At 45.8% G+C, this 24861-nt stretch overlaps 1 long non-coding RNA gene across 1 annotated transcript; it reads left to right on the top strand.

Moving 5' to 3' along the window:
• Nucleotides 1–256: 256 nt before the first annotated feature.
• LOC142072356 (uncharacterized) lies at nt 257–24788 on the top strand. Its single transcript, XR_012668753.1, has 3 exons — nt 257–331; nt 20905–21030; nt 24706–24788. It is a non-coding gene; the product is annotated as an uncharacterized LOC142072356 (long non-coding RNA).
• The last annotated feature ends 73 nt before the right edge of the window (nt 24789–24861 follow it).

The raw sequence follows: 24861 nt of genomic DNA, 5'->3' as shown, positions 1-24861 counted from the left end.
CCGTAGTTTACTGCCCAGTAGAAGTAAAGCTCTTGAAGAATAAGTTTAAGAATTAAGTTTAATTGTAAAATTGGGGGTTCATTAAAAACAAATTTCAGTTTCAGTCTGAATTTCAGATACAGGACCAGATATCAGTTGCAGGTAACCAGATATCAGTTGGGGTTTGGAAAATTGTGGTTTAACTGGGTTAGTGAGGCTGAAGGATCCTGACAGTGATTGCTATACTCCTAACTTCTTTCTCCAGGCAACAGGGAAGAGCATGAGCCAAACATCAGGGCACAGAACACCTAAGGGCAAAACTTCCATCAGGAGGACATAGTTGTCTATCAAGGTGAATACTGTGTCTTAAGTAATTCAGATGTTCTTTGGTGCACATTCTCTGTTCTGGTTGAGCTGGGCCAGTGTAGCACCAAGGTGAGCATATGTAGGTATGTCATGCCAGTTGCTTTTTTTCCAGCTCTTTGATCCTGGAGCCATCAGGATCTGCTTGCACTTCATTTGTTTGTCTGTTGCCTCAAAGGCCATTCCAACAGCCCAGGCTCACCAGCCACAACCCCTTTCTCTCTCCATGACCCCTACTTTAAGAATGCAGTGTATATGTGTAAAACCATTACAGAAGCTTAATTAAGGATTCCCCCCATGTACAGAGAAATCACAGGAGGCAAGTTAAACTGTCTCTATGGCCCCTTTGAGCAGCCACAGCAGCCTAAAAGGAGTTGTAATGGGCTCAGGCATCTGGCCCTATATGTTTACATTTCCTCAGCCTCACAAGTGTAAGCCCTTGGCCTGAAGCTCTAGAACAGGGGTAGTCTATTTTTTGTCAAGGTCCAAATTTATTGGTCAAGGGATAGTCAAAGTTCAGACTCCAGAGAAAATAATAAAAAAATAACAATAATGATAATAAGTAGATAAAAAGATTTTAGGGTCCATTCAAAAGTGTGTGGCGGTCCAGATTTGGCCTCACGGTCCTCCTATGGATTACCCCTGCTGGCTGCTCTAGAAGGTAGAGAGCTCTGTTCTCCCATCTGTTGATGAACAGAGAGAAGAATGGCCACAAAGCTGTTTTTTTCTGCATAAGCTATTTATCCAGAACTCCAGATGGAGAGAAACTACAGAGGGGAAGGAGCTTTCTGCTCCATCTATTGGTGAACAGCAAGAAGTGAAGCTCCAGGGAGAGCTTCATTTGCATAAGCTTTCTACCAAGAGTTCTTTCAGTGACAGACTTTGGGAGCTACTGTAACTGGATACAAATTCAGAATTCGTTAGGTAGCAGAACTGAACTGGTAAAAGGTGAAAATGGTTCCTGTCTTGTAGTGAAGATTCTGCTCAAAGACCATCTATGCTATTGGTTTGCTCCCCTGGGGATCCAGTGCTGTTGAAAGGGCTTTGCAGGGAGAGCCAAGATGGACTGAGGACTTGGCTGTAAAAGTGTATGTAAGTCCTTTGTCTCAGGAAAAGGCACAGAGGTGGTTGTGGCAGCTTTGCAGTGGGGGTGCAATGCAGAGAGGCCTCTTCAGTAAAATTTCAGAGGACAGCAGCAGAACTGCAGTGAGGCCCCTTCAACCCAGATGCTAAATAAAGCTTGAAACCATAGGTGTTGGAACTAGAGGTATTGCCACACTCTCTGGCTTGAAGTGGTTTCCATTATACACAGGGTGTACAGTTTAGTTCAATGGCTCTCAGTACCCCCACTATAAAAATTCTTCCAGCACCCCTGGCTGAAACCACTATAGCTGGGTTAGGTTACCAGGCAGAGCTTCCCAGGAGACAGGCCTGCTTGAGGGCACCTCAGAAGAACTCGGGGACTACACTATCCACTGACACCAAACCATGCATGGTGGTTAGCGAAGGGGGAAGTGATGTGTAACAGGACATTTTTCTATTGGATGTTCACAGTGGCAGGTGGAAACTGAGTTAATGGACCACTGCCAAAATTACCATGGGGGAGTGTTTTATTCATCATTCATATAGTAGATTGTTGCTGAATTTTCCCAAGCTCATTCTGTATTTCCTTTTCTCCTGTAAAGTTTTCCGTGTTTCATACACAGACTCGGTGCTTGAGGGTAGGAAGTATTGTCTATTCAGAATGGCCAGGGAATGTATTTAGTGATCCCAGAAATTCTGGATGATGATGATGATCATCATCATCATCACCACTCCCATAACCAGATTGGTCGTTGGGGCACCATCATTGATGAGCAACCAACCATTTGTCTCTGCCCCTGACAATTGTGTGTCAATGCTTGAGTCTCCGTGAAGTCCATTCCTGTCCACTCTTTTATGTTGTCAGTCCATCTCTTCTTCTGTCTACCTCTTCTTCTCTTCTCCTGTACTGTCCCTTGGAGGATGATCTTGGATAGGCCAGATGATCTTGTTACATGGCCATACCACTTCAGCTTGCGCTTCTTCACAGTCATCAGAAGATCTTTATATGACCCAGTGCATTGGGTGATAATGTTGCGGACCTCTTCATTAGTGATGTGGTCGAAGTAGGAGATGGCCAGGATTTTACGGAAATATCTCATCTCTACTTCCTGTATTTTCTGTTCAAGTTCTGCTATAAGGGTCCCCATCTCACATGCATACAGAAAAATGGAGATGACCAATGCATGCTGCAGTTTCAGTTTGGATTCCAGGGAGATGTTCTTATTCCTCAAATTGTCTTTAGCTTTGCCACTGCTGCTGCTGTTTGCACAGTTCTTGCCCAAATTTCTGCCTTGGATCCTTCATCAGTGATGAGTGCCCCCAAATACTTGAACTGTTTCATTGTCTCCAGTTCTTGTCCACTGACAGCAATATGTGAGCTGATCCCATCACGTTTGTCTGTCATTAGCTTGGTTTTCTCTGCATTGATTTTCATGCCATATTTTCCAGAGGTTTCATCCAATTTTTCTGGCTGAGGATGGTATTTGTTAATTTTAAGAGGGACACCTGGCTATTTGGAGCTGGCCCTTGTTGCTGCTGTTAACCCCTGGCAGAAGGATTACATAAATCATATGCACTATGTAGCAGACTTCCATAATTTCTTATTCAGCAGACATCTTGGAGTTGTTAAAACCTACAGTATCTTGATGAGTAAGAAAACACACGGTACCAAGAATTGTAGCTGAATTGTTAGTGTCATTATAGCGTGAGGTTGAATGCAGCTCTGGAGTGGGGCTGGGGATGAGGAGTTTGGGGTGTAGGAAAGTGCTCCAGGCTGGGACCAAGGGTTCGGATGGTAGGAGGGGGATCAGGGTTGGGGTAGGGAGTTGGGGTGTGGGAAGGAATGCAGGCTCCGGCTGGGGCTGCAGGCTCTGGGGTAGGGCTGGGGATGAGGGGTTTGGGGTATAGGAGGGTGCTCCGGGCTTGGATCGAGGGGTTTGGAGGGTGGGAGGGGGATCAGGGCTGGGGCAGGGGGTTGGGGCATGGGGACAGGCTCTGGGTGATGCTTACCTCAAGTGGCTCCTGGAAGCAGCGGCATGTCCCTTCTCTGGCTCCTACACAGAGGCACAGCCAGGTGGCTCTGCATGCTGCCGCATCTGCAGGCATCGCCCCTGCAGCTCCCATTGGAGTGGCAGAGGGGGCTATTGGAGCACGTAGGAGCCAGAGTGGGGTCAGACTGCTGCTGCCAGGAGCCGCATGGAGCAGCCCCCGACCTTGCGCCCTGGCTGGAGCACCAGAGCGGGGCAAGCCCCAGACCCTACTCCCAAGCAGGAGCTTGAGGACTGGCTTAAAACGGGCCATGGTTTGCTCACCCCTGATCCAGAGGAAAGCATAACACCTACTTAATTACCAGTGTAACTTCCTGCTGTACTTCCTCAGAGGTCTCTGATACATGTACTGACTCAGCTTAGCTCTGTTGAGCTTGCAAGAGCTAATGTGTTGTACAGCAGTATAACACTTATGTCTTGTTGGGCTGAAATCCATGTACATTATAATGTAAATTAGACATTACTAAATAGGAGATTTAGCTGTTGATTGCTAACAGCGTATTGTTTAAATATGAGCAGGGAAAAGGGCTACAATTATTAGCCAAATCAAGAATTAACAAAGGAGGTCAGCACAGATGAGGGGCCAGAATCCTAGATAGTGTAAATCAGTACCTCTTTTGGCTTTATCTATCAGGAGCCACACTGGGGAGAGTGATATAAAAGTGTACATAATTATTTTATCCTAAGAGATGTGAAGGGTAAGTTTTCTCCTGAGATTTAATTTGAAACTCATTGTATTGTCTCTCACTAGTTTAAATAAAATGCATTTTTAATTAGGATTAACAGTGTTCTCCACCTTTATTCTAATCCTCTCATTCTCACGGTGGGATTCTTACAAGTGCAAATTCCAAGAATACCATTGCCTTAAAAGGTGGCAAATGGGAAGGAATGCAGATTTGGCAAATATATGGGATTTTATTCAGTCATTTAGTCATAGTTGCCCCCTCAAGTGAGAAATAACAATAGAATTTTCTGAGATAGAGACAAGTAAATGAAACTACATGGATCCCTTTGTGTTCTGTAAAGAGAAATTAAGATACGAGGTCTCTCGCTCCAGATCATTGTAATACAAGTATAATTTATAAACTGTGCATGTAGATGCAGGGCTTGCTTGTCACTGGGCATAAATCAACATACATATAGCTCTTTACACCAGCCTAGGATCTGATCCCCTGGGTGGAAGGATACATTCATGTTATTCTTACTTCCATGAGTAATCATACTGAAATAAATGTGATCACTCATGTAGGTCAAGATTATTAAGGGTTGCAGGATCAGGTTTTTAGCTAGTATCCTAATTCCATTTCCTAAGTCTTTGCAGAATTCCCATTTTCAGTGCTGAAGCTTTCTTTGACTAACAGCATACAATAGGGGGGAAATGGGCCCAGCCTAAAGGATGTTGAGCACCCTCTACTCCCATTGACTTTAATAGGAGTTAATGCCTTGCAGGATCGGGCCGAGTGAATTTCTAAGAATTTTGCATGTAGGGCCATTCCTTGCACATAGCTCTACCGCAGGCTGCTTATGTTATTTATTTATTAACTTGATTAGTGTTTGTTGCATTGGCACAGAACCATATTGTTGGACAGTTGGGCCAGACCTGATGAAGAGGTACAGAAACTCCACATGCTTGGTCTCTGGCAGGTTCTGGCAGCTGAGTCCCATGCTTTTTGCATAGGAGTCTAACTGCACTCGATTACAGACCTAAAAGTTGCAATTCTTCAACAAAAAAACTTCAAAAACAGACTCCAAGGAGAGACTGCTGAATTGGAATTAATTTGCAAACTGGATACAATTAACTTAGGCTTGAATAGAGACTGGGAGTGGATAGGTCATTACTATTTACCCTTGTTTATTTCCCCCTTGTTCTTGTCAACTGCTGGAAATGGCCCACCTTGATTATCACTACAAAAGGTTTCCCCTCCAGCCCGCTCTCCTGCTGGTAATAGCTCACCTTAAGTGATGACTCTGGTTACAGTGTGTATGGTCACACCCATAGTTTCATGTTCTCTATGTATATAAGTCTCCCCCCTGTATTTTCCACTGAATGCAGCCGATGAAGTGAGCTGTAGCTCACGAAAGCTTATACTCAAATTCGTTAGCCTCTGAGGTGCCACAAGTCCTCCTTTTCTTCTAGTCAAAAATGTTTCTGGTCCTTATGTGAACATTTCTCATATATCAGTACGGTTTGGCCCTAGAACTCTACTGTTGTTGTGATAACAGTGTACAGCTCTGAACAGAGTAGTTGCCATAACAGAGCTGACCTTTCTAAAAACCAAACTAATGCTCTGAATTCTTTTCTTGTGCCTTGTGAAGGAGAAACCTCTCCACCCAGCAGGAATAAAAGTTCTCATGCTAGTCTGGTTTTTTGCATTAGCACTTGTTGCTGAGTTCCTGCTCTCTATTAGTTACCCATGCAGCCCAGAATTTAACTTGGCAGCACTCAGACTTCTCACTGAAATTGATTCAGCTGTTCACCATCAGATCCACCCACTGGCATACAAAAATCCCCTAAATCAAAAGTCATGGACTTTTTTTAAAAACATGCAAATCAGAGAATCCATGACCTCACAGACAAATGTGACAAAAATGCAGCCTTAACTATAATCAATTTCATTCTAGAGGCCTGATCCTACACACATTGAAGTTAGTAACAATGCTCCCATTGGCTTCCTGTGGTGCATGTCTGAGTCCTAGATACTGAACACTTTTGTCTCACTGTCATGAGGTTGGTGGCCCCTTTAAGGAGAGTCCAGGCCCAGGCTACCTATGAGGAGCTATCTTAAAGGGGAAAAGTCCATCTAGGCAGTTAATCAAATAATGAGCACTGTGCCTGATAAAAGGCCATCAGGGCTCCTTTGCAGAGAGGTGCTCACAGAGGCTATGTCTGTACTTCAGCTGGCAATATGCTTCCCAGCATGGACAGTCAGACATGTGCTGGTGCACTAAAAGAATAGTGTGGCTGTGGCGGCAAGGGCCATGGCTGGGGCTAGCTGTTTGAGTGCAAACCCACGCAACCCCCTGGCCATGTGCTTGGATGGCTAGCCCAAGCCACTGCTCATGCCACAGAGCCACACTGCTATTTTTAGCACGCTAGCTCAAGCAGAGACTCGCACTCCCAGCTGCAGTGTAAAGATACCCAGAAAAAGCACCTCTCTGCTGATGATGATGGCAGCAGCAACACTGCTGCCTGTTAACCTCTCTAAACTGAGAGGTGAAAGCTCTTAGCAGAAAGGTGCCAATTGGTAGGTGAACCTAACTGAGGGTTATTGCTGGCCTGAAGTGTAATCCAGTGCCAGGAGGAAAGCTTTGGACTCTCTACCTGAGGAGCAGGAGTTTATTTTGCATGATAATCCAGCTCCAAGAGGAGGATCAGGTACTCCTAATTCAAGGGGAGTGGGACTTTGAATTACAACCCAACTCCAGCAAGGGTAGGGGTTGAAGCTCAAGTGCTGCTGATGGTGGAGCTAATAATGCAGTCAGAACCCAGCAACTCTGTGTGGCTAATACAAAACACTCGGAGCTGCTTGTCCAATTACTCTGGGCAGCTCAGCCCCTCTTGAATTAGCCTAGGCTGAGCAAGAGTGAACTTGGGTTTGCACTGTTTGAGCCTTTATCCCATTCTCCAAATTTGTACTAAGTGGATTCTGGTGTACTGCATCTGGGTATGGGACGCACCTTAAAAATCAACAAGCAGTTTCATATCTGTCAGCTCAGGAAGATGGAGTCTGAGATCAAGCACCTGTTTCCCACCATGTAGTTGGGTAGATTTTCTTAAAATTTATTGTCCATGTTATACTTTTTGTTCTTGATTTCAGCTATTTTCCCCCTTGAGTAATCATCACTTCAGTCCTAAATCCCCTCACTGTGAAGAGAACACATGGAAAGGAACAAGTTTGGAGCCAACATTGGTTCTTTTCTAATTGGACTGCTGCACAACCAGGTGTTTTACTGGAGGAGAGGGGGTAGTGAGTACCCACCGAGAAGGCTGAGTTTTTAAGTGTGTTTTGCTTGTCTTCTCTAAAGGTTAATTGTGAGAGGATGCTTAACACATCCAAGGACAATAAATAAAAGCCAGAATAGGGAAAGATCAGGTTAAAGAATATTTAGATAAATTAGATGTATTCAAGTCAGCAGGGCCAGATGAAATTCATCCTAGAATACGTAAGGAACTTGCTGAAGCAGTCTCTGAACCATCAGCAATTATCTTCAAGAACTCATGCAAGCGGCAGGGCTGGCTCCAGCGTTTTTGCCACCCCAAGCAACAAAAAAACAAAAACAAAAAAAACCTTGCTTCCAAACACGGAGGCAGAGTGATGGTGCGGCCACCGAATTGCTGTCAGCGACCAAAGAAGAGTTGCGTCCCTGCCGTTGAATTGCTGCCGAGCGTGAAATGTGCTCTGACGGAGCGGCCGCTAAATTCCCCCCACCACTGAGGGCAGATTGCCACCCCAGAACCCAATGTCCTGCTGCCCCTTTATGTTTGCCACCCCAGGCACCTGCTTGGTTCGCTGGTGCCGGCCCTGGCAAGAGGGCGAGTTCCCAGAAGACTGGAGTGGGGCAAACATAGTACCTATCTTTGTACGAGGGCCTGAGGAATTATAGGCCAGTCAGCCTAATTGTGCCAGTATTACAATTTATTAAACCAACAATTTGTAAGCACCTAGAGGATAATAGGGTGATAAATAATATCCCACATGGATTTGTCAAGAATAAATCATGCCCGACCAACCTGATTTCCTTCTCTGACAGGAAAAAGAAAAGGAGCACTTGTGGCACCTTAGAGACTAACAAATTTATTTGAGCATAAGCTTTTGTGAGCTACAGCTCACTTCATTGGATGCATTCAGTCCACTTATGAAAGCTTATGTTCAAATAAATTTGTTAGTCTCTAAGGTGCCACAAGTACTCCTTTTCTTTTTGCAGATACAGACTAACATGGCTGCTACTCTGAAACTTCTCTGACAGGGTTACTGGCCTAGTGTGTGGGGGGCGGGAAATGATATATATTGATTTTAGTAAGGCTTTTCACCCAGTCCCAAATGACTTTCTAACAAGCAAACTACAGAAATGTGGTCTAGATTACATTATTATAAAGTAGGTACACACAACTGGTTGAAAAACAATACTCAAAGATTAGTTAGCAATGGTTTACTGTCAAACTGGGAGGTTGTGTTTAGTGGGGTCCCACAGGCTTCTATCTTAGGTCTAGTGCTATTGAATATTTTCATTAATGACTTCTTGGATAATGGAGTGGAGAGTATCCTTATAAAAATCCGTGTATGACACCAAGCTGTGAGGTGCTACAAGCACTTTAGAAGACAGGACTGGAATTCAAAACAACCTTCATAAGTTGGAGAATTGGTCTGAAATCAACAAAATGAAATTAAATCAAGACAAGTGCAGAGTACTTTACTTAAGGAAAAAAATCAAGTACAAAATGGGGAATAACTGGCTAGGCAGAAGCACTGCTTAAGAGTCTGGGAGCTATCATGGACGACAAACTGAATGTGCCAACCATGTGATCCAGTTACAAAAAAGGCCGATATTCTGGAGCGTATTAAGAGCAGTGTCATCAGTAAGATACAGGAAGCAATTGTTTCACTCTAGTTGCCACTGGTGAGGCCTCTGGTGGAATATTGTGTCCAGTTTTAGGCACCACACTTTAGGAAAGATGTGGATAAATGGGTGAGAATCCAGAGAAGAGCAACAAAAATTATAAAAAGCTTAGAAAACCCAACTTATGAGGAAAGTTTTTTTTTTTTTTTTAATAAAAATATATGTTTAGTCTTGAGAAAAGAAGACTGAGAAGGGACCTTACGGTCTTCAAATATGTGATGGGCTGTTATAACAAGGACGATGAGCAATTGTTCTCCATGGCCACTGAAGATAGGACAAGAAGTAATCAGCTTAATCTGCAGTAAGGGAGATTTAGGTTAGATATTTGGAAAAACTTTCTAACTATAAGGATAATTAAATTCAAAAATACATTATCAAAGGAGGTTGTGGAATCCCTGTCATTTTCTATACTGTTCTTAACCCACCAAACACCTGTCAGGGATGGTCTAGGTATACTTGGTCCTCTGCAGAGAACTAGACTAGATAACCTTTTGAAGTAACTCCCATTCCTATGATTCTATGATAAATATAATGTGCAACAAGTTTGGCTGCTTCCATGCACACACAATCTATAAATGTGGGTGTTACCATGGTGTCATATGGGAACGGAAGGAACTCCACTTCCAGGACTCAGTCTAATTTCTCAAGAAAATCACCAGACCATTCAACAATTTACTTAGCTGCATATTGCTTTATTGCTGGATGTGGGGGCTAAACCCAGACCTTTTGCTTCCTTCTTGGTGAAACATAGATCAGAAAAGGGCAATGCAATCTGCGCTTAGGGGTGGTGGTTCTCAGGTGAGACTTACTTGGTGAGACAGTCTTAAGAATACCGGGCAGGTAGGGAACACATGCGAGTTTAAGAAGCCAAAGGACATATTGTTTGATAGGCTTGTGAATGTTGTCCTGGACAGGCCACTTTCCTGCTGTCTAGCCACCATAGCCTTCTAACATTTCAAGAGAGGCTGTACTACTCCCGGCATACTTAGGACAAACAAGCTAGGAGATATCCCATGCCTTCAGATCAACCAAGGGGTTCTACTGCCTGCTGTTAGGCTTCAGAGATAGAGGAAATAAGGTGCAAAATGAGCAAGGAACCACTGACGAGGCATCATCTGTGTAAGGGGGGAAAATACTCCCACAGAATAAAAAAAAAAAAAAAAAAAAAAAAAAAAAAGACAGTCCCTGCCTCTGAGAGCTTGCAAATAAGGATCTTTTCAGCATGGGACCATTCTGCTGCTTTAAGTTGGTCTGGCAGTATATCATTGCTTTCACAGGCAAATGGGCTTTTGAGACTGGTGTTGTAATAAAATATTGTAGTTGTCGTGCCCCTCTGGCCTTTTCACCGCTTGCGAACAAAGCACTAAACATCTATTTTGTTATTGAAAATTAAAGGCAAATAATTATTAGTGATTCATCTTTTCTTTCATATTTAATATCCTAGCACAAAAAACAATGCAATACAGTGTTTCTTGGAATGGCATCTTAAATAATGTAGTTTTGAAAATAGCAGAAGTCAGCATTTGGGGGGAGGAAAAGGAGGGGAAAAGATTTTAATTTGAAATGAAATGGAGAGTCAGTAAGGTGTTGAGACACAGAAAAATTGCTCCAGATTACAGGGGTCTGCCTGTCATCACCCTACCCGAGAGCACCTAACACGAACAGCAATGAGATTGTACAGAAGAACAGCGAAGAAACTGGTGTTAGAAAAATGTGGGGAGAGAAATCAGGAGAGGCAGATCTGTGAAACACACAATTTTATTCAAACCATTTAAAATATTTCAGTAGGTTCATACTGACATGCAGCATTTATAAATATCGAAGTCTTCACAGTCATTGAGTATCTCAAGTTTTACTATATAGCATAACTCTAAGGAATGGGAACTTATACAAGTCTGTGAACATCTGCTCAATAGTATATCTCATTGGTTTCCTGATAAAACCTAAACATTCCTTAAATTATGTGGCTTCTAACTTTCTGGGAGTATGACATTCCTCATTTTAATGTACTGTATGTATGACTCTGCAAAGTGAAACTGGAGACCTTCAGCTTTGCCTGAGTGCCATTAAAAATTATATCAATAGCACCATCTATTGACACTGAGGGTCATTGCAGGAGAATGTTTCCAAATAATCTGCATTACAGTGATGAAACTTGGGTAGTATTATTATATTACAGTTGCACTGTAATAGGGCACAGTCCATGCCTGTCCTGAGATCTTACACAAACAGACTTGGATGCTTTCTGTTTTAACACCTCAGTGAATTTTATTTATTACAGTAGAATCTCAGAGTTATGAACACCTCAGGAATGGAGGTTGTTTGTAATTCTGAACAGAACGTGATAGTTGTTCTTTCAAAAGTTTACAACTGAGCATTGACTTAATACAGCTTTGAAACTTTACCATGCAGAAGAAAAATTCTTTTAACCATCTTAATTTAAATGAAACAAACACAGAAACAGTTTCCTTACCTTGTCAAATCTTTTTTTTTAACCCCCCCCCCCTTTTTTTAAAGTAGTTTATGTTTAACATAGTACTGTACTGTGTTTGCTTTTTTTTGGGGGGGGGGGTGAGGTCTCTGCTGCTGCCTGATTGCATACTTCCCGTTTCAAATGATGTGTGTGGTTGACTGGTCAGTTTGTAACTCTGGTGTTCATAAGTCTGAGGTTCTACTGTATCTCCACCAAACCACCATCAAGATCCCATGGTGCAGCCCTTTCTCAGGAGAGAGAGATCTCACTTCCCTGGGATCTTATTCTTGACTCTGCTATTCTTTCCCCTCTTTCATGTCCTTCCAGGTTTTTTAACATCCCTCTCAGCAAATGGGATAACTAGCCCCCTACCTAATCAGACTGGTGGGGGCTGATTAGGTAATTAAATACTCCACTCCTCCATCAGGCCTCTTATTGGGGAACTAATTAACGTTTAAGTGATCAGTGTTAATCACACACCTCCGTACTCCTTGTTTAAAAGCAAGGGTTCTCCTTCCATGTGGCCTCCTTTTTCTTGTCCTGTGCTCTCCCTTCCTTACAAGAGATGTTGGTCTCCTTTTGTCTCAGTCCCCTCCTTTCCCCCCCCCCCCCCCCCCACCAGTGATCATCCAGAATCCCATTACATGATTTAGCCATCCTCCACCCCCAGAAGTCACTCTTCCTGGGCAGGGGTGGTCCCCACAACCGTTTAGCCCACTGGTCTTTGCACCAGGGGCAACTTGGAGACCTAATCTTCCCACCGTCATCCTCTTTATTTTAAGGCAGGGCATGTCTTATCACTCACAGTCCTTTTTATCTATTGTCCCCAGTTTTCCTAGTACTACCAGTTTATCCCTGAGGTCCACATTGGTAACATACAACTTCCTGATTCCCTCAAGTAATTCCTTTTGTCTCTTCCCTTTTCTTCTCCTCAGGTTTTACCCCTGTAAATGTTCAACCCGTTTTTCCTGGATTTGGTCCCTTAAATGGACACCCCCTTTTTGGGGGGGGGAAGTCTGCTTCCACAAACTTTGAGTTTGACCACCACTTCCAGTGCTGTTGGTTGATGCCTCCTGACCCACGCTCAGTGTTCTCAGGTAGGCTTTGCCAAAATTAGAGTGTCAAAACAGAGTCCCTAATTTCACCCACACTTTGAGTAACCGGCTTTAACCAGTGGGTAGCCCAGTCTGTTAGCTTCTGGGCAAATGACCTGGGTCATATCCCTTCAGTCCATCAAGCAGCCCAAAACCTCTGCAGGTACTTCTCTGTAGACAGGCCCACTTGGTCTAGTATGGCTGCCTTAAGAATATCATAGTCCTGGACCTATTTGTCACTCAGGGCCGTGTAAGCCACTTCAGCCTCCCCACCAAGTAGTAGGGTGTTAAGTGGAAGGCCTACATTCCTCTGTCCCAACCAGCTCCAATAGCTCCCCTTACAAATGGGGCAAAAAAAGGCATCAGGGTTGTCTACAAAGCCCATTTTACAAAGGCCAATCCCCTTTAGTCAACTGCCATTCCCCATGGCAGGGCTCTCCACATTTTGGAGTAATTATTGCTGCATGTGCACTTGTTCTCACATGAACCCCTGCATGTTTTTCTGTTGTTCAGCTTGCCAAGATAGTAGGGATTGCTATTCCAGGTAGCAGAATTGTTGGAACAACTGCAAGGTCTTTTGCATCTCTTTCTGTTGTTTCACCAAGCATTTTAGGGTCTCTTCCATTGCCCAGACCACCAAGTCTTCCCACAGGCTCCCTCCTTCAGATTCATCACCACAGATAAAGGAAATAACTTTGGACAAGCCCCCACTCATAACACGCATAACAGGATGTTATTCCTGTCCTGACATCCCACACAAGCAACCTTAGATACTTTCTGTTTGTTAGCACTTCTATGAGTTTTATTTATATTACCTCCACAATCCTATACAGCATCTCTATCTACAATTTCTCCTAGTCCTCAGCCCTTTCTCCAGGAAGCGGGAGAGTGCTCACCCCTCTGAGGTGTTATTTCCTCTGAGCTGTTAGCCTTTCCCCCTTGTACCTCCTTCCAATGCTTTTTGACTACCCTCTCAGCTAAAGGGATAATTAGTTCCTTAGCACATCAGCACCCACTCCCCTGTCTGATTAGGGAATTAGCCTTTTCTGGGGGAATTTATTAATGCTTAAGTGAGCTGAGTGTTGAGTCAGCTAGTAGTTCTCTATTCCGCACTCTTGTCAAGGTTCCTCCCCCACTCTGAACTCTAGGGTACAGATGTGGGGACCTGCATGAAAACCTCCAAAGCTTACTTTTACCAGCTTAGGTTAAAACTTCCCCAAGATACAAATTAATTTTATCCTTGGAATATCCACTGCCACCACCAAACTCTAACTGGGTTTACTGGGAAACGTAGTTTGGACACATCTTTCCCCCCAAAATCCTCTCAACCCTTGCACCCCACTTCCTGGGAAAGGTTTGGTAAAAATCCTCACCAATTTGCATAGGTGACCACAGACCCAAACCCTTGGATCTGAGAGCAATGAAAAAGCATTCAGTTTTCTTACAAGAAGACTTTTAATAGAAATAGAAGTAAAGAAATCCCCTCTGTAAAATCAGGATGGTAGATACCTTACAGGGTAATTAGATTCAAAACATAGAGAATCCCTCTAGGCAAAACCTTAAGTTACAAAAAAGACACACAGACAGAAATAGTCATTCTATTCAACACAATTCTTTTTTCAGCCATTTAAAGAAATCATAATTTAACACATACCTAGCTAGATTACTTACTAAAAGTTCTAAGACTCCATTCCTGGTCTATCCCCGGCAAAAGCAGCATATCAACAGACACAGACCCTTTGTTTCTCTCCCAGCTTTTGAAAGTATCTTGTCTCCTCATTGGTCATTTTGGTCAGGTGCCAGCGAGGTTACCTTTAGCTTCTTAACCCTTTACAGGTGAGAGGATTTTTCCTCTGGCCAGGAGGGATTTTAAAGGGGTTTACCCTTCCCTTTATATTTATGACAACTCTGTTACAAGAACATAGAGACTTTAGTCAGGACAGGGTCCCCATTATACTTAGCGCTGTACAACACAGAAAAGGGGATAGAATGATGAGGTAACCCTGATAATATTATATAGTTAAGTAAAGTAGTTAGTGAATGCCATGATGATTTCTGATTCTAGCTAGTGCATAGCAGGATGATTCCTGATTCAGTTGAACAGTTGTGGGCTTTTTTCAGAGCCATTTCCTATTTTAATTAATCTTTTTAACCTCTGCCTATTTCCATTTTTAAATTTTGTTGCTCTCTGTATTTTCTTTTCATTCTTCTGTCCATTATCTATTTCTATTTCCCCCTCCTTTTAGTTTCCAGAATTTTTATTTTCTGTATTTCCATGATAAAAACTTTTTTGTGCTAATTAATATTACTGAAGTTGGCATGAATATCACCACAGTCGGGAACACCTTGGAGTAGACCCCTGTAGAGGTACAATATGCATTCTATTCCCCCTGGCATTGCCCAAAGTGTTACCTTACAGGATTTGCTAGAATGAAATTCCCTTTTCCCTCACTATAATGAGAAATTCTTTCCTAACAAATATAAATTTCCTTTGCTCCCTCACCATTACTTGCTTTCCAGCTCCTCAATAGATACTTAATCCATTTCATTGGGCTACTCTGCCATGTTCAGTTTTAGCCCTGGTCTACACTAGGACTTTAGGTCGAATTTAGCAGCGTTAAATCGATTTAAACCTGCACCCGTCCACACAATGAAGCCCTTTATTTCGACTTAAAGGGCTCTTAAAATCGATTTCCTTACTCCACCCCTGACAAGTGGATTAGCGCTTAAATCGACGTTGCCGGCTCGAATTTGGGGTACTGTGGACACAATTCGATGGTATTGGCCTCCGGGAGCTATCCCAGAGTGCTCCATTCTGACCGCTCTGGACAGCGCTCTCAACTCAGATGCACTGGCCAGGTAGACAGGAAAAGAACCGCGAACTTTTGAATCTCATTTCCTGTTTGGCCAGCGTGGCAAGCTGCAGGTGACCATGCAGAGCTCATCAGCAGAGGTGACCATGATGGAGTCCCAGAATCGCAAAAGAGCTCCAGCATGGACTGAACGGGAGGTACGGGATCTGATCGCTGTTTGGGGAGAGGAATCCGTGCTATCAGAACTCCGTTCCAGTTTTCGAAATGCCAAAACCTTTCTGAAAATCTCCCAGGGCATGAAGGACAGAGGCCATAACAGGGACCCGAAGCAGTGCCGCGTGAAACTGAAGGAGCTGAGGCAAGCCTACCAGAAAACCAGAGAGGCGAACGGCCGCTCTGGGTCAGAGCCCCAAACATGCCGCTTCTATGATGAGCTGCATGCCATTTTAGGGGGTTCAGCCACCACTACCCCAGCCGTGTTGTTTGACTCCTTCAATGGAGATGGAGGCAATACAGAAGTAGGTTTTGGGGACAAAGAAGATGATGATGAGGAGGTTGTAGATAGCTCACAGCAAGCAAGCGGAGAAACCGGTTTTCCCGACAGCCAGGAACTGTTTCTCACCCTAGACCTGGAGCCAGTACCCCCCGAACCCACCCAAGGCTGCCTCCTGGACTCAGCAGGCGGAGAAGGGACCTCTGGTGAGTGTACCTTTTAAAATGCTATACATGGTTTAAAAGCAAGCATGTGAAAGGATTACTTTGCCCTGGCATTTGCGGTTCTGCCTTTGCAAAAGGTTTCTGGGGAGGGCAGCCTTATTTCGTCCTTCATGGTAGGACACTTTACCACTCCAGGCCAGCAACACGTACTGGGGAATCACTGTAGAACAAAGCATTGCAGTGTATGTTTGCTGGCATTCAACCAAAATCCGTTCACGCGGTGGGAGGAGGCAAAATGCGACCTTGTAACGAAAGCACATGTTCTATGTATGTAAAGCTCAAAGGTGGCGGCAGCGTGATGAGAGGAGGCAGGATTCAATGCTGAGGCTGCTGCAGGACCAAACCAGTATGCTCCAGTGTATGGTTGAGCTGCAGCAAAGGCAGCTGGAGCACAGACTGCCACTGCAGCCCCTCTGTAACCAACCGCCCTCCTCCCCAAGTTCCATAGCCTCCACACCCAGACGCCCAAGAACGCGGTGGGGAGGCCTCCGGCCAACCAGCCACTCCCCCACAGAGGATTGCCCAAAAAAAAGAAGGCTGTCATTCAATAAATTTTAAAGTTGTAAACTTTTAAAGTGCTGTGCTTAAAGTGCTGTGTGGCATTTTCCTTCCCTCCTCCACCACCCCTCCTGGGCTACCTTGGTAGTCATCCCCCTATTTGTGTGATGAATGAATAACGAATGCATGACTGTGAAGCAGCAATGACTTTATTGGCTCTGCAAGCAATGATTAAAGGGAGGAGGGGAGGGTGGTTAGCTTACAGGGAAGTAGAGTGAACCAAGGGGTGGGGGGGTTCATCAAGGAGAAACAAACAGAACTTTCACACCGTAGCCTGGCCAGTCATAAAACTGTTTTTCAAAGCTTCTCTGATGCGTACCGCGCCCTCCTGTGCTCTTCTAACCGCCCTGGTGTCTGGCTGCGCGTAACCAGCAGCCAGGCGATTTGCCTCAACCTCCCACCCCGCCATAAACGTCTCCCCCTTACTCTCACAGATATTGTGGAGCACACAGCAAGCAGTAATAACAGTGGGAATATTGGTTTCGCTGAGGTCTAAGCGAGTCAATAAACTGCGCCAGCGCACCTTTAAACGTCCAAATGCACATTCTACCACCATTCTGCACTTGCTCAGCCTGTAGTTGAACAGCTCCTGACTACTGTCCAGGCTGCCTGTGTACGGCTTCATGAGCCATGGCATTAAGGGGTAGGCTGGGTCCCCAAGGATACATATAGGCATTTCAACATCCCCAACAGTTATTTTCTGGTCTGGGAATAAAGTCCCTTCCTGCAGCTTTTGAAACAGACCAGAGTTCCTGAAGATGCGAGCATCATGCACCTTTCCCGGCCATCCCACGTTGATGTTGGTGAAACGTCCCTTGTGATCCACCAGAGCTTGCAGCACTATTGAAAAGTACCCCTTGCGGTTTATGTACTCGGCGGCTTGGTGCTCCGGTGCCAAGATAGGGATATGGGTTCCATCTATAGCCCCACCACAGTTAGGGAATCCCATTGCAGCAAAGCCATCCACTATGACCTGCACATTTCCCAGGGTCACTACCCTTGATATCAGCAGATCTTTGATTGCGTGGGCTACTTGCATCACAGCAGCCCCCACAGTAGATTTGCCCACTCCAAATTGATTCCCAACTGACCGGTAGCTGTCTGGCGTTGCAAGCTTCCACAGGGCTATCGCCACTCGCTTCTCAACTGTGAGGGCTGCTCTCATCTTGGTATTCATGCGCTTCAGGACAGGGGAAAGCAAGTCACAAAGTTCCATGAAAGTGCCCTTACGCATGCGAAAGTTTCGTAGCCACTGGGAATCGTCCCAGACCTGCAACACTATGCGGTCCCACCAGTCTGTGCTTGTTTCCCGAGCCCAGAATCGGCGTTCCACAGCATGAACCTGCCCCATTAGCACCATGATGCATGCATTGTCAGGGCCCATGCTTTCAGAGAAATCTGTGTCCATGTCCTGATCACTCACGGGACCGCGCTGACGTCGCCTCCTCGCCCGGTATCGCGTTGCCATGTTCTGGTGCTGCATATACTGCTGAATAATGCGTGTGGTGGTTAATGTGCTCCTAATTGCCAAAGTGAGCTGAGCGGGCTCCATGCTTGCCGTGGTATGGCGTCCGCACAGAAAAAAGGCGCGGAACGATTGTCTGCCGTTGCTCTGACGGAGGGAGGGGCGACTGACGACACGGCTTACAGGGTTGGCTTCAGGAAGCTAAAATCAACAAAGGGGGTGCCTGTACATCAAGGAGTATTTCAGGCAGGACTGCACGGAGGGTTCCAATAAGAAATGGTGCACCTAAGTTATCGTTGTTATTGGAACAAGGAGGTTAGCCTGGCCTCTGATTGATACATGGCTAGATTTACCTCGCTGCACCTTCTCTGTGAGTGACTGCAGTGTGACCTAGAGGAATGAGTCCCCTAGACAGGGGAGGAGGCAAATGAGTACAAAACAAATCTGGTCTATTTCTTGTTTTGACCCACTCCATCTATCTTTTACATCTTTGGCTGGCAGCAGACGGTGCAGAAGGACTGCATGCCATCCACATCTCATGGCTGCTCGGCAGAAGATGGTACAGTACGCCTGCTAGCCATCCCCATCTCTTGCCTGCCTGGAAGAAGATGGTGCAATACGACTGCTAGCAATCCTCATCTCTTGCCTGCCTGGCAGAAGATGGTACAGTACGACTGCTAGCACTCCGTATCGCCTGCCTGCTCACCATAAGACGGTTCAATAGGACTGACTGCAGGACTAAAGAGAATGACCTGGTCAAGTCACTCCAAATTTAGTCCCTGCGCCCATGTCTGCCCAGGCGCTCCCAGCCGACGCGGCCAGGAGCACCTCGGACACGATGAGGACGACTACCAATCGTATTGCACCGTCTGCTGCCAGAAGGCAAGGGGTTGCTGCTACTGTGCAGCAAAGCCGTACCGCGTCTGCCAGCACCCAGGAGACATAGGGTGACGGTTACCTGAGCGGGCTCCATGCTTGCTGTGGTATGGCGTCTGCACAGGTAACTCAGGAAAAAAGGCGCGAAATGATTGTCTGCCCTTGCTTTCACGGAGGGAGGGAGGGAACGGGGGCCTGACGACACGTACCCAGAACCACCCGCGACAATGTTTTAGCCCCATCAGAGCGCTCCATTGTGACTGCTCTGGACAGCACTCTCAGATGCCCGATTGTTTGCCATTGCTCTGATGCTGGGAGGGGCGCTTACAGGGTTGGCTTCAGGGAGCTAAAATCAACAAAGGGGGTGGCTTTACATCAAGGAGTATTTCAGGCAGGACTTCACAGAGGGTTCCAATAAGAAATGGTGCACCTAAGTTATTGTCCTTATTGGAGCAAGAAGGTTAGCCTGGCCTCTGATTGATACATGGCTAGATTTACCTCGCTGCACCTTGACTGCAGTGTGATCTAGAAGAATGAGTCCCCTAGACAGGGGAGGGGGGGGAAGCAAATGAGTACAAAACAAATCTGGTCTATTTCTTGTTTTGACCCACTCCATCTATCTTTTACATCTTTGGCTGGCAGCAGACGGACTGCATGCCATCCACATCTCATGACTGCTCGGCAGAAGATGGTACAGCACGACTGCTAGCAGTCCGTATCGCCTGCCCGCTCACCATAAGACGGTTCAATAGGACTGACTGCAGGACTAAAGAGAATGACCTGGTCAAGTCACTCCAAATTTAGTCCCTGTGCCCATGTCTGCCCAGGCGCTCCTGATCGACCTCACAGAGGCGACCAGGAGCACCTCAGACATGACGATGACGGCTACCAGTCGTACTGTACCGTCTGCTGCCACAAGGCAAGGGGTTGCTGCTACTGTGTAGCAATGCCGTACCGCGTCTGCCAGCACCCAGGAGACATAGGGTGACGGTTACCTGAGCGGGCTCCATGCTTGCCATGGTATGGCGTCTGCACAGGTAACTCAGGAAAAAAGGCGCGAAATGATTGTCTGCCCTTGCTTTCACGGGGGGAGGGAGGGAACGGGAGGCTGACGATATGTACCCAGAACCACCCGCGACAATGTTTTAGCCCCATCAGGCATTGGGATCTCAACCCAGAATTCCAATGGGCAGCGGAGACTGCGGGAACTGTGGGATAGCTACCCACAGTGCAACGCTCCGGAAGTCGACGCTTGCCTCGGTACTGTGGAAGCGCTCCGCCGAGTTAATGCACTTAATGCACTTAGAGCATTTTCTGTGGGGACACACACACTCGAATTTATAAAACCGATTTCTAAAAAACCGACTTCTATAAATTCGACCTTATTCCGTAGTGTAGACATACCCTAAGTGAACTGCTTCTCTCTCAGCAGTACTCTGCCACCCTTCCCCCTGCAGCTGCCTATAGAGCTTTTTCAAACAAGGCAGTGAGAATCAGCTGGTTATTAAAAGAGCAGAAGTGGGAGAGGGTCACTGCCCTGGACAATATTTCCTCAGAACAGGGTTTGAAAACCTGGGATCATCCTTATCAAGTATGAATCTTATCAATACAGAAGGAAGGAAGCCAGCTCTCACTTGGGTCCCTCTCTTCCCATGGCTACCTGCAGTGCTGGTTCCCATCACCAGAGCTTATCCATGCTTGCTTTGTGCTGCTTCCTTTTGGAATGTCTCTGTGGGGTTGCCAACCTTCTGAAAGGTTGGGAAGGAGCCCATAACTGTTCCTGCTGGACATCTGTACTTCTGGGCTTTGATTGCAGATGCAGCATGCCAATTCCACCTCAAGAGCTGCATCTGCTTTGGGCTGCCACCGTCTGGAACCCCTTGAACTCCACTTATCAGAGTAGCCACCCTCTGGAACTCTCCTGATGATGCCTCTGAGCCAGGTGAGGTTTCTTATACACCATGAGAACAGTCTCTCATAAGACCTTCCACCATCCCTGCCTCTGCCAATATGCCATTTTGCCAATGAGGTCCCTTGTGTGTCTCAGAAAGAAGCAGGGGCAGAAGGAGCAGAAATGCCTGTCTAATGTCAATTAAACTGTAATAATGGCTTTCTTGCTTACTCCAACTTGAGGGAAACCATTGGCAGAGAGTAGTGACACTGAAGGAGATAATCTTCTAAATTAAAGAATAATGTGCATTAATATAATACTTTCATCTGAAGATCTCAAAGCAAAGATGGGTAACTATTATCCATAGTGTGACCATACATCCTTTGGCTGGGACAGTCCCTTTTTTAAGTGCTGTACCAACTTTTTTCCCAAAAGGAGGTATTTGTCCCGTTTGCTCTTGCTGACTTGATCAGTTGGCAAGAGCAAACAGAACAAATGCCCACTTTTGTCAAAAAAGAGGGGTGTGGTGCAGAGGGGGTGAGCAGAGAGATACCAGCCCCACTGCAGGGGGGAGGCAGGGCTGGGGAGAGGCAGCGTTCCTGAATGTGGGGACCCCAGCAACAGCTTCCTGAGGGGGCCCCGCAGGGTTCCGGCAACCAGGCAACAGCCTCCTGAGGGGGCCCTGCAGGGTTCCGGCAACCAGGCAACAGCCTCCTGAGGGGGCCCCGCACGGTTCCGGCAACCAGGCAACAGCCTCGTGTGGGAGGGAGAAGCAGGCAGAAAAACAGGGTTCCAGCAATGGGAAACAGCATGGGGGGGGGTCCCTTGGCCGAGTGACTGGGGGTGTCCTGTTTTCTCTTTGGTAAATATAGTCACCCTAATTATCCATTCTCACTCCTTGAGGGTGAGCATATTCAGTGCCAGTGAGAATGCAGTACCTCTTCACCTCCCTCCATTGACTCTTTGCTTCCCAGCCAATGCACAAAGAAATCCTGACACCTTGATAAGGTCTAGAGGGAGTAGAGTCCAGCCATTCTGTGCCAGTGGTAGAATCCCCATGGATCCAGGTGTTAGAGAGTGGGAGGAGTAAAAGGAAAGGATAATGGAGCTGTATCAGGTGATTTCAGCTCTGGGAGGGGTTGAAAGTGAATGTAAGTCCCTTCTGAGATGACGGTCAGATCTGCTCCTGAGTCAAGTTTAAAGTCAATAGTCTCTCCATGAATATTCAATTTCACTCTCCAAGTAGACTGTGTTATCACAGGTGATAGATCCCAGGAACAATGGCTTTTGATTGTCTGTAATATTAGTCAACTCCTTGACTGCCTTGGAATGCCAAACAGCTGCAAAATGTCCATATTTTGTGCATTTATTATACCTGGTGCATTTGGTTAAACATACATTTGGTGGGATATGAATTTTTCCTCATCTTGCGCATTTATTCTGATAGGCTTTGTAGTTTGCCTGGAATTTCTTCATACACTCAAGGCTTTTATTGTAATTATTTTTAGCACTCCTGCTGTGTCAGTTTACAGTTTCTACGCTAGTTTCAGGTTTTTCAAGTTGCTCCTCCCTTTTGTTGTGGTGTTTGACTAGTTCAGACTGATTTGCTATCTGTGTAGCTGTGGGTAGATTTGTCTTAATTGCTGTTAGAGGCTTTTGTCTGTTAAACCAACAACCTGCCTGTCTCTGATATTTTAGTGTTTTGCAGTCCCCAAAAATAAGAGTTTTCAGCCAATGCATGAACATTTTTTACAAAAGATTCAACATTTTCCTTTGGTTCCTGAATTCTCTGGTGAAAACATGTTCTTTTATGTCATCCCCTCCTGCTGCCCCAGGGCCAGAGGAGCTATCATCCCCCCCCCATCTCTGTGAGGCCAGAGGAGATGTCAGCCTTCCCCCACCCCCACTGCTATGGGGCTGGAGGAGCTCTCAGCTCCCACTGCAGAGCGTGAGGTGTCAGTTGCCCCACCCTTGGCAGGGATCTTTCACTATAACCAACTCCTGGCTATAATGAACAAATGGCTTGGATCCCCAGGGATTTGTTACAGTGCGGGTGTACTCTGTTACCAAAGGCAGAACCTAGTAGCTGAACAGTATCATGCAGTTTAGCATGTATGTATTGATGTTGTGCATGTATTGATCCATGCTCAGTGCATAGCAATAAGGAGCACAAATCAGAGATACTGCAAGACCTACTTGCTTAATTACAGAACTGTTCTAAATGATCAGTGGCTGTTCTAGCCACTACACTTCTCTGACAGTCAGGGATCTGAAACTGAAAAAGAAGGAGTAACCTAATGGTAGTTCTATGAACTGCAATGTTAGGGACTTGTGTTAAATTCTAGCCCTGGTTTTATGTAAATATCTGCCCCTCAAGGGGTCACTGATGTGCTATGTTACGCTAACCCTTGTATTGAAATTGTCCTCAGTGGCGTGCCAGATTATACCACAGCTGCAGCAAATGCTCTAGGTGCTTCAGCTGCTAAAGCTGTATGGGTCCTAACATCTAATGGATCCCAGTTCTCCACTGGATTCAACACAACACTCCTCCCAGATGCCAGACGCTCTGCCTTCCTGACCAACTCCTCCTAACTGTCCTCCTAAATAGCATGAGAGCTTTCCTTGCTGGCCACCCATCCTCCTCCTGAGCAGATGAAAAAGAGAAGTAGCTGATTCACCTCCAGCAAGTTCACCACATTACATATTGCCAACTCTCACAATCTTATCACTTGCTAGAGCCATTCTAGTACTGAGAGAAGATCTAACACACATGGATTTTTAGCCCTGCCCCTGGGGGGATGCCCTTCTAATTGACTTTGTTTCATAACTTACTGTCCCAGAGCTCCCCCACTTGGCATAGTGGGCTGTTGCAGCAGCTTGCCTCAGTTTTCACTCAGTCTTCTTGACTCCACCCAGCCACCAATGCCATCTGGGCTGCTTTGTTGACTTATTTAGGGTTGCCAACCCTCCAAATTGTCCTGGAGTCTCCAGAAATTAAAGATTAATCTTGAATTAAAGGTTGTCTTGTGATGAAACCTCCAGGAATACATCCAACCAAAATTGGCAACCCTATTGACTTGCGCTTGTGGCCAAGCTTCTAATAAAAGTCTACCCTTTTTGGGGAATCTAAGTCCAAAACAATGAAACAGAAAATCTGTCCCAGTCTCAAACTGGGTCCAGCTTCTCCTTCCCAAAGGGTCTGTTGTCTCTGCTGTAATTTCAAGCAGTCTTCTGCCCACCCTGTGGGCTCAGCTTTCACCCTTCACAGTTTTCACCTTTCACCCTTCACAGTCTTTTTCATCACTCCCCTCTGCCCCCCCAGGCTCCTTCTGTAGGCAGAAAAATTTTTATTTTACTGTTATCTCCCTTACACCATCTTGGATCTCTTTAACAACAACAAGGAATCCATACTGGTTGCCCTTCTTCCTCAGCCCCTGCTACTGCTTAGGCGCCCTATTTGCCCTAAGGTGAGAAACTGGGTAGGTCACTTGACCTGTAATCTGCCCAGCAGCCGTACGTTATAAAAGGGTCAGCACATCTCCCAAATGGGGCTGCCCATCCTGGAGGTAGAGTGTGCTACTGCGGCCCATCTGAGAGAGAGAGTGCTGCAGTGAGCTACTGCTTACCCTGAAGGGTGGACATTAGTACCACATATAAGGTTGTAGGGAGGGTTTCTTACCTGCATATGAGAACGATCTGTCATCTACCTTTCTAATCCTGCCTCAGACATCCACCCATGATGACGCAGGGAAGAAGAGCTGCAAGAAGAACAAGACAGAACTTCCATCAGCCTGTGCCAGAGGCCCTGCCTTACCATCTGGATTGGGTCCGAAGCCAGTCCTGCCGTGCCAGGGATAAAGCTGCAGGGTACGGTAGAGACTC

The sequence above is a fragment of the Caretta caretta genome, chromosome 6 (genome assembly GCF_965140235.1).
Source record: "Caretta caretta isolate rCarCar2 chromosome 6, rCarCar1.hap1, whole genome shotgun sequence".
Lineage (NCBI taxonomy): Eukaryota > Metazoa > Chordata > Testudines > Cheloniidae > Caretta > Caretta caretta.
Note: the sequence above shows the minus strand (reverse complement) of the source record. Positions and strands in the feature narration are given on the sequence as shown.